Source organism: Battus philenor, unplaced genomic scaffold (genome assembly GCF_028537555.1).
Source record: "Battus philenor isolate CCGP_79_NKW_IND1 unplaced genomic scaffold, ilBatPhil1.0.hap1 SCAF_3, whole genome shotgun sequence".
Classification (NCBI taxonomy): Eukaryota; Metazoa; Arthropoda; class Insecta; order Lepidoptera; family Papilionidae; genus Battus; species Battus philenor.
In genome coordinates, this window is record NW_027181693.1 from 15,329,562 (window position 1) to 15,345,000 (window position 15,439).

The following is a 15,439-nucleotide window of genomic DNA, read 5'->3' on the forward strand; positions in this document are numbered from 1 at the left end:
GAAAAAAAATGATTAAATGTACAGTGTTTCGCCAAAAATTAAACGTATCAAGTTATAAGAAATAAGCGAGTTGAAGTGATCTATATCTCGAGCACGTTGGCATGGAAGATGAAAGCCAGTAGTGATAGGTGTATTCACATATATACAAAGAGTATGTATAGTTTTCAATTTACACAACTCTTTTGCAAAAGCAGCGTTCACACTACTGATGGTTTCCAAATTCAAATCGGCGTTCGAATTTTAATTTTAACGCGAGAATGATTTGTCACAAAAATATTGTTGTTATTGGCCAGCGATATGGATCTTGGACGATACAAACTAATACGTAGCTGGCAGTAAAAGTTATTAGAACTGGCCAGTTGAAAAATATTATTAAGAAAAAAATAAATTTTGAAAAAAGAAAAAGCTCGTTCTAATCTTTATATTTTTAATTATGTTACAGATATGAAAAACTACCTTCTAACATCCGACAACGTTAATTTTAAGGACAGAGTGGATACTTATTTATTATATTAGAATTACTAGCCTAACTCAATATGGCCCTGTTATGCGTAAGGAAGTCATTCGTATACAGGATGATCTAAAATAGGTGTCAAACTTTTAAAATAGTGAATGTATAGCCCATTTGCTTTCAAATAATTTGTTGTACGCACTATCCAAAAATCAATAACTTTAGATATAATAATTAGCGTAATGATAATAGCAAGAAAAAAGTTTTATTCGTTTTGAAAATTCGGATTAAAAATTAAAATTAATAATTGTTCATAAGCTACTTTTACTTTTACTTTGTACGTGAAAATTAATAAAATATGTTTGCAATGAAAAATTAAAAAATGCCTTAAAGCCATTTGCCTGCAATTGTGCTATATATTCACCAATTTAAAACTTTTACACCGATTTCCAGCAGGTTTTATTTGAAATTTATGGCAGAAGCGTATGTCCAGCTGTGGATGTTCTATTAAAGCTCCGAATTTCTTAACGAGGTTAAATCGTAAACAGAGAGATACGTAGACGAATATAGCACAGCGACTTGACAAGAAGAATTTTTAGACCACATACGGGTCTGGAGTAGAGATCACGAACCACTAAACGTAGCAAGATCGTCCATTCTCTCCTGAGGTTTTTGGAAGACGCTGTATGGCGGTTCAAACTGGTTCTATTTATTTGTTTGTTTATTAGAAATACTTTTTATACATTTTACTTATAACGGCAAACTTAATGCCAAAGGCTTTCTCTACCAGTTAACCGTTAGGCGGTGTGGAAATAAATTAGTAAAGGTAGATGAAACAAAGGTAATATCGTTGAACAAAAAATTAAAAAGGAAAGGAAGGAAAAGTAATCATATAAATACTTCTTATGTAAATATACTTGTAGTTACTACTTACTATAATTATAAACAAATATACCATTACATATATATTTATATATATATGTAATGGTATATATATATATATATACTGATTATATAAATATAATAAATAATGAAGTCAAATTATCGTGATGATACCGTCAAGCACTACCTTTGGAACTTTCGCGTTAAATGCGCAACGATTCCTGATCATCCTAATATCGAGTGGGAGCGTGTTACAAAGAAGAATCCTATTAGAAATCTTTATAATTATTTAATCGAACTTACAAGCCGTCTGTAGAGGACTGCTCTGACAGATGGACTGGCCATTATTAGCTTCGTAGTTATAAACAAAAGAATGTCTCTAAAAAAAAACTTTTCAATTTTCGGCTACACCGGACCACGATTAAAGCAGAGAGTGACTACTCGTTGTAGTTGTATTTCGGTGACTCAATTAAAAGTTATGTTTTGAAAATTGTTTTAAAATTACAAACAACTGGTGCATCATGAGTATAACAATCACATTCAATAATTTTATAAATATAACCTACAAAAAGAATATCTGTTTTCCTTATGAACAATCTACTATATTTACACTTTTGTTATTTGGTTCTAGATGGAAACATAGTTGTCATTTATGACGTCACGGTTATGACACTTCTTACAGGACTCTTTATTCATCCAGTGAAAATACACGACTATTATATATACATTATATGCGATAGGAAGTAACTCGTATACGCAGTGAAATGAAATAGGTGTAAACGTTTTAAAGGAATAAATGAATATAGCTCTTATGCATATACATTTTTAATAATGTATATGATATCCTAAATGAATAGGTTTAGGTGTAATAATTCATGCGCATTTATCAGCGGGCTGCCGGGCGGTGCACTTCATTGCACGACTACTGCTGCATAGTGGAAGTAGCTATATATTAGTCCTTTTCTTGGAAATGATAATATATAATATTAAAATTCAGAGTACTCTGTATATATATATGTTTGTGAGTATATATATAAATATATATATATATATATATATATATGTATAAAATTTGTGGTTTTGACACCAAACCGTTTTTTCGATTTAGTTCTCTACAGACAGAAACTTATATAACCTAACCACACGATAGAAAAAAAGATCAGATTTGAACAAAAAAATATTTGTGACCTAAAAGATCTAGATAACTTTAGACCATATATATTTGTAGCCATTCGGTATTTATTAAACAGTAAATAAGCAAGGGCCTCTGGCAAGGTAGACCTGCCATGGTTAAAATCAGATGTTTACTGGCTACATGCGTTATTCGAGTAAATGGTAGTATGTCATAAATACTGCAACCCATGAGTTCAGGAGTAGAGACAAAGGACCTGGAATGGCAGCGTGGAACGTCACCCCATGAAGTAGACAGACGATCTTGAAAAGATAGAAAGAAGCCTGAAGTATGTCCAGTAGCGAACGCTTTATGGCCGATGGCATAACAAATAAATATTTTTAAAAATAGAACATCACTTTACATTTTTTAAACCGACTTCCGCTCCACAAGTTATTCTAAGCAATGTGTTTGATCGTGTAAACTTTTACTTGCGGATTTGTCATACGAACAACTCTTTATATTCTAAATATAGCCGCTTCGTCGGACATCAAAGAGCCCAAGTAATACAATGGAAAAGCTCTTTGTGTTCTTTTAAGAGACTAGAAAATTGATTTTCCTCCTCACCCGCTCACGATGCGATGTGAAAATTTACAAAAATAAAGTATGTAAATTTCAATTGGTATTTTTAAATAAGTTTTCGTGTATATTTAAGAAAAAATAAACTTTATCGTAAGTGACGATATTTTAAATATAGTTTTTAAAAAGGTGTTGTGATTCGAGCCGTGATGACACTCCCCTGCCACCTCGCCACGCACCTAAAGAGCGGTACAGCGGTTTCGGTATTACTATAGTTAAGTTTAACTTTGTTTCGAAAAAACCACACCAATTGTTTAAAATACTCGACATATGATGAAAATAACTAGTGTATTAACGACATCCACTAATATTTTTAACCAATGACAGATTATAAAAAAAATAATTGTTACATCGTTCCAAATTTAAATTATTAGACATATTTTTAATAATTCATCCGCGAGAAAATTTAAGTTAACTGTAAAAATAACAGACATACAATTTAATGTCATCCGTGAATATAATTGATAAATTGAATTTGTTGCGGACTTTTAAATCAAATAAACGAAGCCATTTCAACTTTGATACTAATTCGTGTGAAGTGAAAGTGATCTATTGGCAGACACTAAGCTCTAATTTGATTAAAAGTGATGTAAAAATACCGATTATTCAAATAAAATTTGGTAACTACCAATGAATGTAAAAATTTTCTGATATTTTTATGATTTCATAATAAAATATGAAGATAACTAACCTCATACTTCTTCGTTTCTACCGTGTAAATAAACAACGAAATTGAATATGTAAATAAATCATCATTAATATTATCTCAGCCGTAAGCCGAAAGGCAAAACTGATGAATATTGTGACTTAAGGTACTCCTATATACGACTTGTATAAATATATACAACAATATATATCTATATGTATGTAAGGAACCACATTTCTTTACTGTGGTTGTTTGCCAGGGCTGTTATTTAATGCAATTTCAACGATTTATCATAAAAATTTCCTCTTAGAGGGTTATAAAATTATAAAATGGAAAAGTTCCCTCATACTTCCTACCAGAACCTTTTTTTGGTTTTCAGAAGCTACGTTACGCGTTATTGTTTTGATGATCAGAGAAGATATATATTATATATATATATATGTGTGTGTGTATGTGTCGAAATGCTGAAACTTCTTTTTTTATTAATAAAAACAATCAATGAAGATGTGATATGTATTACTTTGAAGTAAATTTTTTTTGGAGTTCACTTATAACTTATAAAAATAATAAAACAAAATAAGCATTTATTCCTGCTTCGGAAATTTATAATATCCACTACAATTTTTAAACTATCTAATATTATAATTTATTATTAGATCGGATTATTCCAAGAGCTTGTCCTTCGGCGAAGGCGTCTCATTAAATCTTCACCTTTATTCTGTATTATATATTCAAGATAATCATATTCTACTTCGTTTTCCGTCCTTAAGATTAAGTTATTAAGTAGTTAGTCTAGATAATTTCTAGTTCTTTTCTTTTTACATATATTCAATCCATCTCATTATACGGTTGCGTGTCTTTTTCAAATCTTTAAATTCAGTTAATATCTTTTTTTGACACCCATTACGCTTCTCTCAAAAAAAAATATGATTGTGAAAAAATACATAATATTTGAAGACAAAAAAAAACAAAATTTGTCACGTAAAGCCACTGCTTTACTCCGCTTACACTACCGCTTTTATTCCGCTACCACTGAGCTACCACTGTAGCTCAGTGGTAGCGGAATCAGGCTTGCGATCGTAAGTCCCGGGTTCGATTCCCGGGATACAATTTTGTATAATTTGTGCAATAATCATAAAGGATTGTCACTACTCAGGAAGACGTTTGCAGATGATGGGCAGCAGATTCCTCTGTGTATCAAAATACAACAGTGTGATCTTCAACCCGCCTAAGATAACCGCCTAAGACGTTTTGCTGTAGGCGTCTACGTCGACGTGTTATTTATAAAACCAACTGATATACGATGAAATGAGAAAGTTGATTACAACATTGCACGGTTCCTTTAGCTACAGCGAATGTGATAAAACATTGACTCTACTGCAAAGGATATTTTTCGATTTTCACAAAGACAAAGACTTTTCAATGGAATGCACCTGAAGATCAAAGAAAAGCACACATGCGCTCTCGGAAAGTCGATACATTCACCTACTAAATTGGAAACCAACATCTTCGTATAGCAACCAATTTAATTTAACAAGTGTCAAAAATAAATAAACAATAATTCACAATTATTCTGCATAAGTTATTCCACGTTTTTTATACAATAAAATCTTTATGTTTAAAAAACCCTGTTATTAATATCAGAATTAAATTATTAAATAATATTATTATAAAATAATATAAAAATAATAAATTGTAGTCTCCTCCAGTAGCATTAAACAAATACATGTGGATTGGTTATAAGTGTAAAAACTTTAAAAGAATGTGTTTCTCATTTATTAGCAAAAAGTTTTTTTAAGCTTTGACACCTATTTAATAAGCCTTTATAAATATATAAGTATATATATATACATATAAATATATATATATATATATATATATATATATAAAAATAAATATATATAGTATATTTATATATATATATACAAAATATATGTATATAGAGGTTCAAGAGACGGTCTTATTGCTCGAAGCGGTCTCTAGCTTGCACCTTTTGGAAGGAGATGAGATAGAAAAATACATGCATTACTACACACACACACACACAAACACATATGTATGTATGTGTAAATATATAACTATTTATCATTTCCATATATATTTTTATATATATATATATATATATATATATATATATATTTACATGGATAAGATATTACATAAATACGAATAAATTACAAATGCTACACAATATCCTCTTTTACCATCTTTTTAAATGCTGACAGCGATTTAGCGCACTTTATTGATTCTAGTACCACATTCCATAACCTGACAGCGACAAAATTGAAAGATTTCATCATAAATATAGTAGAATGAACAGGCGTAGCCAATAATGCCTTTGTTTAGAAGATATGAAGTATTCTATTAAAAGGGGTTAATAACGTGATTAATATAATATATTAAAATTTACAAGTTACCCTATGCGCGAAGTATATCGTAAAAAATCTTTTAAACAGAAATTAAAGCCTTAATTACTTTTCTAATGAAATGTTTTGCATGAAGCTTTGCCGAGCTTCAAAGAAAATTTTGTTTACACTATTACGCCCCGTGATATGGGAATCTTGACTTTATTTTCTAAATAAAAAAATGCAAATGCTTTCTTTCATAGTTGTCTCTGACTTTGTGCTTAAAGAAGGTGATTTGAATAAGACAATTTATGGGTTAAACAAAGAGCTGGAATATTGTACTGTATTCATTAGATGTGATTGCTTTTTTTTTATAAAATATTGAAGATTTTTTAACAGATGAGATGACATGTACTGTAGATTATTAGACATCGAGCAGTTGTAGCCTAGCGGGTTTGTTTCCTGGGATACAATTTTATAAATTCATATTTTGTGCTTTAGTTTTATAGAATTTCTACTGTTCACAAAGAACTTTGGGCAGCAGTGTCCTTTGCGTATCTTAACACGTTTGAATTTTGAAGAACTTTCGGCTGGTGCGGCTGAGGTCGAATCAGCCTCAAGCTGAACTTCCTAGTAGTGCGGTTGAGGCCTTTTCTGCCTCATGTTCATCAATATTTTTGCAGCCGCCGCACTAGAGAGAAAACACGAGTTTTACGCGCCGCACCAGTGCAAAGTTTACCATGAGGCTGAATCGACCTCAAGCCGCAGTGAACGTGTTAATACCACATTGCGTTCGCTCTCCCGCCTGCCAAGCGTGACAATTATGGTATATCCCAAACATAGATATCCTTACGGGAGACATATGCCTTGTAGTTGGCGTCAATTTCTTTAAAAAATAGTCAAACTGTTTATTTACAAATTAATACAATTTGGCTTCAAATATATAAATCGTTAGCGTTTCGACGATTTACTAGGTAGGTGCTGCGTCCTGTCTACATTTAGAGAACCTCCTTTTAATACATTGACGTTTACATTCATCGCCTGGACTTGTTAATCTATGTCGGTTACCAATAAAATTTAAATTTGAAAATTTTTCATATGATTTTTTTTTGTTTTAATTTTATTGCAATAAGAATGAATGCAACCAATTTCTTTAGAAAATATTTTTCTGTTCAGAGTGTGGCTGTTTAGGATAAATCGTGAAACGAGTTGGCACTGTCAGTAGTACAAGCCTAAATTCTATTTTTAAAAGCCTTCGGTACTCCTCAATGTAATATATTTTATCTCTATATTTCAATTTATTACTATTTATACGTAATATATTTAAGCTGATTTATTATAACAAATATATACTTATGTTAAATAGTATAAAAAATAAGTATTCTCTAAATGAATAAATTAGATTAAATTACATTGGATTTACAACTCATGAGGTGATGAACATTCGCTCAATTTTTATTTTATGACCAAGATGATTCAACAGTCGTCCAAAAAAAATCACCGACTGCAATAAGACACTATATGTAATTTTTTTTGTAACTTTAATATGATAGATCGATTCAGAGTTAGATAAATAAATAAAATGCTCTTTGAAAAATTCCGTACATGTAAGGTAATAAAATTTCTTTTCATATAACTGACTTGAACCAAAATTTAATTTGGACATTCTAACGTGTATCAGTTTCAATAATGAAGTCAACTGAGTGACAATCGGTATTTCACGCACGTATTTTCGTTTACGAAAATGCCGAGTTTATCTAACGCATTGAAAAGCTTGATGGTTCGATTTGTTAGCCGCCATTTTTTTTCTTCTACCACGTTCATATTTTTCAATTAATAATCATTTACTAACTATATTAGTCAACCAACAAATGAAAGAAGATTAAAAATATTATAAGAATTTTGAACTTATATTTTAAAACCGTGTAGTGTTATAGATCATCAATTGGCATACTTTCTAGACTTTAAGTATTTTCATGTTAACATAATTGTTAATTAATATATGGTATAATTTGTCAAAAAATTAATGAATACCGAAATAATACATAAAGTAATGATAGTTAAGCTAGAAAAAGCATTTTTAAAATCCATATTAATACATATTAAAATTCATTATTGTCTTCTTTTCGTCCTTGCTAATATAAATACTTATATTTATTTATATATATATATATATGTATATATATACATATATATATACATACATATATATCTATATATATATATACATATATGTACATATATATTTTAATAAATGTCTACTGTACTGTGTCATCACTCGATATCTAATTTCCGTAAAAAATTGGAAAATGATAAGGAAAAAAATATTGAAAAATATTTGTTTTTTGATTATTTTTTTATCATTATAAGTTTGTGGTATTATAACTGTTTTTTTTAGATTTTTAATTACACGCCTAACAATGCAACATGTAAACAAGTATACGTAGTATTCATATATATGTGTACATAATTTTTAAACAAATTGACATTTTGTTAAAACATATTTTAAAATTTAAAATTAAAATAAAGATGTGTATGTCACTCGTGTTGTTTCTTTCGTTTTTCCGTCGTTGATCTTAAAAGACATCTTATCAAGTAATCCTAGTATTAAGTTATATAAATCTATAAGCAGTCGAAAGCTTTTTTTTATGCTTTTTAAGCTTCATTTCACTAAACCGGTATTCGCAAGCTCAAATGCATTGCTTGATCTCGTTACGAAACAATTTAACACTTACTCTCGACCCGATTTTGTGGACGCACAAATTATTTTAACAGCCACTTTAAACTTTATTATTTAAGGCAGTTCTTAAGGAAGCTATAACAGTTAAAAGTTTTAGTGCGATAACTTCCTTATAAATTAAAACAACACAAATTGCTTCAGAAGCGAAACGCTTAAATTCCTTTAATTATATAAATTGCTCAAAGCTGTTGAGGATGTATAATGTTACATTGTGTATCAGATTGTAACGTTTAATGGTGATCACGTATTTAGACTAACATCTTCCTAATGTTACGAAGAGATAAGCGTTTCGTAGTGTTGAAGATAACATGAGTTATTGAATCTGTGTTATCGACTATTCGTGTATATCTCTCATAATATAATGTAACATTAGCATTTAAACTGGTGAATTCAAGCCTCTCAGAGTTCTTCGGAAAATTAAACATGTTCTAATTGACAGTTCAAGATTCTTCACTAAAAAGAGTGGGCTAAACCTAGTATCCAGTTATTTTACCTAGCTTCTGCATAAGCAATTAGAATGTTAAAGCCTGTGCCGAGGTTTCAAGAATATAGTGGTAATGAAATTTCTACATCTTCTCCGCTGATTCCAAGGTCGAGATGCAGAAAAAAATAGAGGGAGGAAGCATTGCTTCCCTGGTGGTCGATGACAATCTGCGCTCTGGAATGTTCTTTGAGTATTGTAACAAAGTGATGCAGATCACTATAAATAATAAATAGTGAATACTAATTATAAATAATAAATTATAAATATTTGCAATAAATTATAAATAATAAAAAATAAATAACAAATAATAATAAGACTTAATCTGTAACATAACACATAACAAAACTGTAGCACAATGATGAAAATTTAAAAAAAAGAATGGTTTTGAAATCTAATTGTTAAACAAGAAATAAAATGTATTACGTAAAATTAAGTCTACTATATGTAATGTAAAATTGTGATTAAGTAAATGAGGGAAGACAGGCGATATAAGGAAGAAGATTTGAAAGTGAGGAAATATATAATATGTGAAAGACAAAAGGAAGACATAAAGATAATGTAATTAAAGGAAGGAGTATGTAAATAAAAATTGAAAATAATGAAAAACTCATTCATCGGAAATCTAACAAAGTGAAATGTAACCTACGCTATACATGGCAGGTGGAAGGAAATATCCCCAAAACCAGGGACAATTTAACCCTTCAATGCACAATTTCTTTAAAAAAAACGACCAAAAAAGAATCTTGTTTTTTATTTAAGAATATACATATTTGGACCCTAATTTCAAGAAATTGTTTAAAAAAATGCAAAAATTACTAAAAATTCAATAAAAATAGTCGATAAATAATTATAGTGAATATTGAATCGCATTGCAGATCGAATTTTGTACCCATCGTTATAATTGTAAATAATGAAAATAATACACTAATAATATTTGTAAAAAAATTAAAAACAATTGCCTTTGAATAAATTCACTTTGATAACGTCTACTTCACTAAATGTTCACAAGTGCCATCCTAAAAGTGCATATTTTATTCCTAAATAATCAAAAAATAGTAAGAGATCGGAGTTAACTGGAGAGTAATAAGCAAATTAGTCATAACAAAACTCACAAAAGTACTAACGCTAATTAGATACGCAATATATAGATAAATAGAAACAATTACCAGGACAGAGATACTTATAAGTGTCACCTTAAAAGGCCATATTTTATAATCCCAAATAAACAAACTTTACAGTTTACAATACAGAATTACACGATGAATACCAATACATTGAATGTTTTCCTTGGTTTTTATTAAGTTATTTTTAATGCCTGGATATATTCGAATCTGAATATTTTAGCCACATAAATTGCGACGCGGACCGTATATTAACGGGTCTGCACATTATGGCCGGTTGTGTACGCCCGTGTTAATACATTTCTCCGCGTTAAGGGGTTAAAAAATCACTGATCCGTGCCTCAGGTATGCCCATTGTGAGACGGGGCAGTATCACTCACTACGTTCCATCAACCCGTCGGTTGCGGCAACGGCGCATATGCTCTTTTTTATCAGCCTACCTCGGTGCTCTTTCCTAAGATGCTATAATTTTGTTTCTTTAAGAATGTATAGACTAAACGCTTTCAGCTCTCTGCCAACACTTTTGAAGCTATAAATACAAACAAACAAACTGCATTTGTGCATAACAAAAGAATGCCTTGGATAGAAAACATTAATACCTGTTAATCTAATAATATTTTATTCACTAATGGATGCATAGTTTAATATTCAAATCACAAGAATAAATAGATGAAAGCTTGTAGAGGTAATTATAGAGCTTGTCTGTATTAAAATCTGTTAAAATTGATAAAAGATTTTTTATTGCATTCTGTAATTCTACAGCTAAGCTTACCGAAATAGCCGCTGACATTAGTTGCCGTGATATCCCCATCTTAAATCTTCAGAATTCGATGACTTTACACCCATAACTTCAGGGACATTCAATCACACTATCATTACAAGTTCAAAGAAAGTCCCTCGTCCATCTGTGACTCGAAAGTGGATCAGATTGGGTTGCACGTTATCACCAGCTGTCTCTCTATCAGGTAAATAAGAACGGAATGCTTGTCTCTACGAGCATATAGAATAAAGAACAACATCATTCCATGAGAAATGAAAAGCATCGTCATATCTTTCTGGATATCTGTAAAAAGGCTATAATAACAATAATAAAAGTACAAACATAATTAAAAGTGATGAAGATTTAAATTTTCAATTAAATTGAAAATCGTGACAAACTTAATCGGTGAAAACATATAATGATAATAATTAATAGCAAAGAAATAAATCAGTATAATGAATAAATGCACATATAGAATCCAGGAGAGAAGGCGATGTATGCATGGGAAAAAAAGGAAAAAAATGAAAGACAATGTGAAGTGAAGAAAGGTGGAAGAATGGGATGAAGGATGAAGAAAATAAAAATAAAAGCTTACGTGAAAAACTTGTTATTGTACAAAATATCCCAACTCACACATGTCAGAACTAAATCTTTCAGTTGGTTACAGAGATTTAATTGCTTTACCCCTCGCCCTCATTTTCTGCGTAATTTTCTAACAATATTTTTGTGCATGAGAACCTTCTACAAAGTATGAGGTACCTAATTAAATGGATTAATTAAATCAACAAAATTGTTCGTAAGTTATTGATTTACCAAGGGATATATAGATAAAAGTTATGTTTAGTACATATAATTTTTAAAATAAATGAACAGAGGTTTTAAGTGTAAAAGTCTTAGAGGATTGAATGTATTCGTTTTCTAAAATCGCATAAATACTTTTTTTTTAAATTAACTATTGTTTACCATCTGTCTTTGAAAATTTTGTACCAATAGAAGCCACACCTCATAGTGATCACTTAAAACAGAGTGATTGGGAATTTATGTAATATATTCAAAGCTTTATGCTGACAAATGCACAATAAATACACCCCATCAAATTTTTTATACCAATCACTCTGTATAAAAAAATCTTATGTTTACTTTACAATGTCACATGGCTGTACGACCGTGACATTTGTACAAATCCGGATTGAAAACATTTCTATCGTATTTGTGCTTATTGAATTATAAAATTCGATTCAATTTCTCGGCGAGCTAACAAACGGCCGCCAGTGTGGAGTGACATTGATACATCGGTTGGCGCTAGAACTGGTTCAGTTGTATTCGGTTCATATCGCATCTCAATCGACGGGTACGTTCATTAACGAAATTAAATAACAATTAAAAAAATTCTCTCATCTAAGAGGCACTTTTTCTATGATCCTGCAATATGACGGCAAATAAATTTGCAAAAAAAAATTTAAATTTTATCAAACTAAAACTCTAAGATTGCAGTAGCACATACTCTTACCGACACTTATTACAGGCATATGTTTCAATTATTTCATTAGATTTGCAATTTATTAAAGAAAAAAAAAACAAATTTAAAACGTAGTTTGAAAGCAAATTTTATCAACTTTTTTTTATTTCAATATAAAATCTTTTTAATGTCATCAAAACCAGCTAGACACATACAGTAGAGTCATATATATTTAATTACAATTTTTAAAAAACTATGCACAAAATGATGTTTTCTCCGACACATAAAACTTCCTGTTACTACACGGCGTAGCAACATCTGCTACGATCTACGGCGTAGAGCCACTGCTACGTTAAATATAAAAAGTGCATTTTATCTGAAAAATTGTAAATATCCGTTCGATATTAATTAGTAAACAAATTTTTATGTGTGCTTTACCGCAACTGGGTCACACAGTGAGTTTACAGTATGTGACCCATTTACGTGAGAGGACCCTGGTCACGTTCGTAATTGCGTGTTATAGTGCATGAGCGATTCTGTTGGACCGGAGGATACGTCGGTTCCATTTAATTACGTTGAATGAACTAGATTCAGGGTATTTATTTTATGAACGATATGTTGATTATGATGTAAAAAAAAGTTACATTTTTCTTTGGAATATTTTATACCTACTTTCAAAAAATTTGTAGCTTCGGATATCATTTACATATTTATGTATTAGAACATACATTCTATATCTTCGTACTTAACTATCTATAAGAATAAACTAAATCGCAGTGTGTTTGTAATATTAAAATAACCGTTTTTTATTATATGCATGTTAAAATATATATGGAATGATAATTTTTTTTTTAATTTTTTCTGTCTATTTGTCTGTTTATTCCGGCTAATCTCTGATATCACTGGACCTATTTTGACAGGAATTTTACTGGCAAATAACTAGTGTAATTAGAAATAACTTAGGCCTCTTTTATTTAAGAAAAATACTTAAACGAAAAAAAAATTAAATCCACGCGAGCGAAGACACGGGAACAGCAAGTATTTCATAAAATATTAATCTTTAATTTATTATCTTGATTTACACACGCTTGAAGGCCTACATCAACATATATATACTATCATACACTAGCTATGTAACGTATAATGCTAAATACGGGTCACCTCCGTAGCTTTGCAATAGGACCAGGTCGAAGCCTACAAACATCTTTCGAAGACCTTTACCAGATTATCAGACTACATAATGGGCCGACGTCTTACGCTGCTCTTGTAATACTGTGTATATTAGTATAGTGTATAGTTTTCTCAGGGTTTTTTTATCAATGGCAACGTTATTCACACAGCAGTAATAAAAAATGAGTCAAGTAATCTTTTATTTGTAGGTAAGCTAATACTCAATAATATTCATGACACCTATGATAGACGAACTCTGTCAAAAAATAACACTTGCAAGTATTTTCATTTTCTGGATCCCATGAAACTCTACAGATCCGTGTAAAACAATCCAAATGACAGCCTGTTTCGCAGAAAGATTAAATAATTTCGTAATATTCACAGACATAAACGAAAATTTTACTTCTATATAAGGATTTTTTTGTGGAGTGATAGCTTAGTAGATAATTGTAGTGTATTATGATAATCGGTCATGGTTTTCAACCTCGATATATGCATACTTTGCGTATATCTTATAGAATGAAAAATATATTTTTTAATTTGAGGTATTTTTCTTTTTGGTAGAATAGTAGCTTAGGAGGGATTTCTAGAGTATTATAATAATATATCATAGTTTCAATGCTCGATATATACATACTTTGCGTAAATCATATAGTACGAATATTGTATATTTGAATTTGGAATGTTTTTGTTTTGGTAAAGTGGTAGCTTAGTAGGTAATTTTAGAGTATTTAATAATGGGTCATGGTTTCAATAGTCGATATATACATACTTCGTCTGAATCATAAAACATGAATTTTTTGTTTTTGAATTCGGAATATTTTTGATTTGGTAGACTGGTAGCTTAGTAGGTAATTCTAGAGTAGAGTAGGAGAGATTTCGAGAGTATTATAATAATGTCATGGTTTCAATACTCTATATATACTTACTTTGCGTAAAACATATAACATGAATATTGTATTTTTGAATCTCGAGTATTTTTTTATTGTGGAGTAATTTTAGTTTTGTTGTTAATAATTATTGTATATGTTTGTGAGCCACGAGTGTATATTGTGTTACTTAATTTTTGACTTGACTTAATTTTTTTATGTCGTTGTGTTCAATTAGTAGTTTTAACCGACCTTAAACAGAACCTATATTAAAGTAAATTATTTAATCAATTATTACGTTTAATTTGCATAGTATGAACAAGAAACTATCTTCTAAATAAAGGTCATGAGCTGTGGTAGCCCAGAGATAAAGCACAGAGACTTGCGATCAAAGGTCGCGTGTTCGATTCCCGGAATAAAATCTTATGTAATTCACACTTCGTGCATTAATTATATAGGATTGCCACTGCTAACAAAGAAGTTTACAGGGGATAGGCAGCAGTGTCCTCTGCGTACCATAAAACCACACTACGATCACCAACCCGTCTGTCCAACGTGGCGATCACGCTATATCTATGGTTATATGTGTGTATATGTACATATATATATATATATATATATATATATCCCTTGGGGGAGGCATATACCATACAGTGGGCATCTATGGGCTGTAACAACGAAATATTATGTATCTAAAAAATATTTTAATCATATAATTTAATTCTAAGTGTCGGATTAAAACTCGATAGCAACTCATTAATA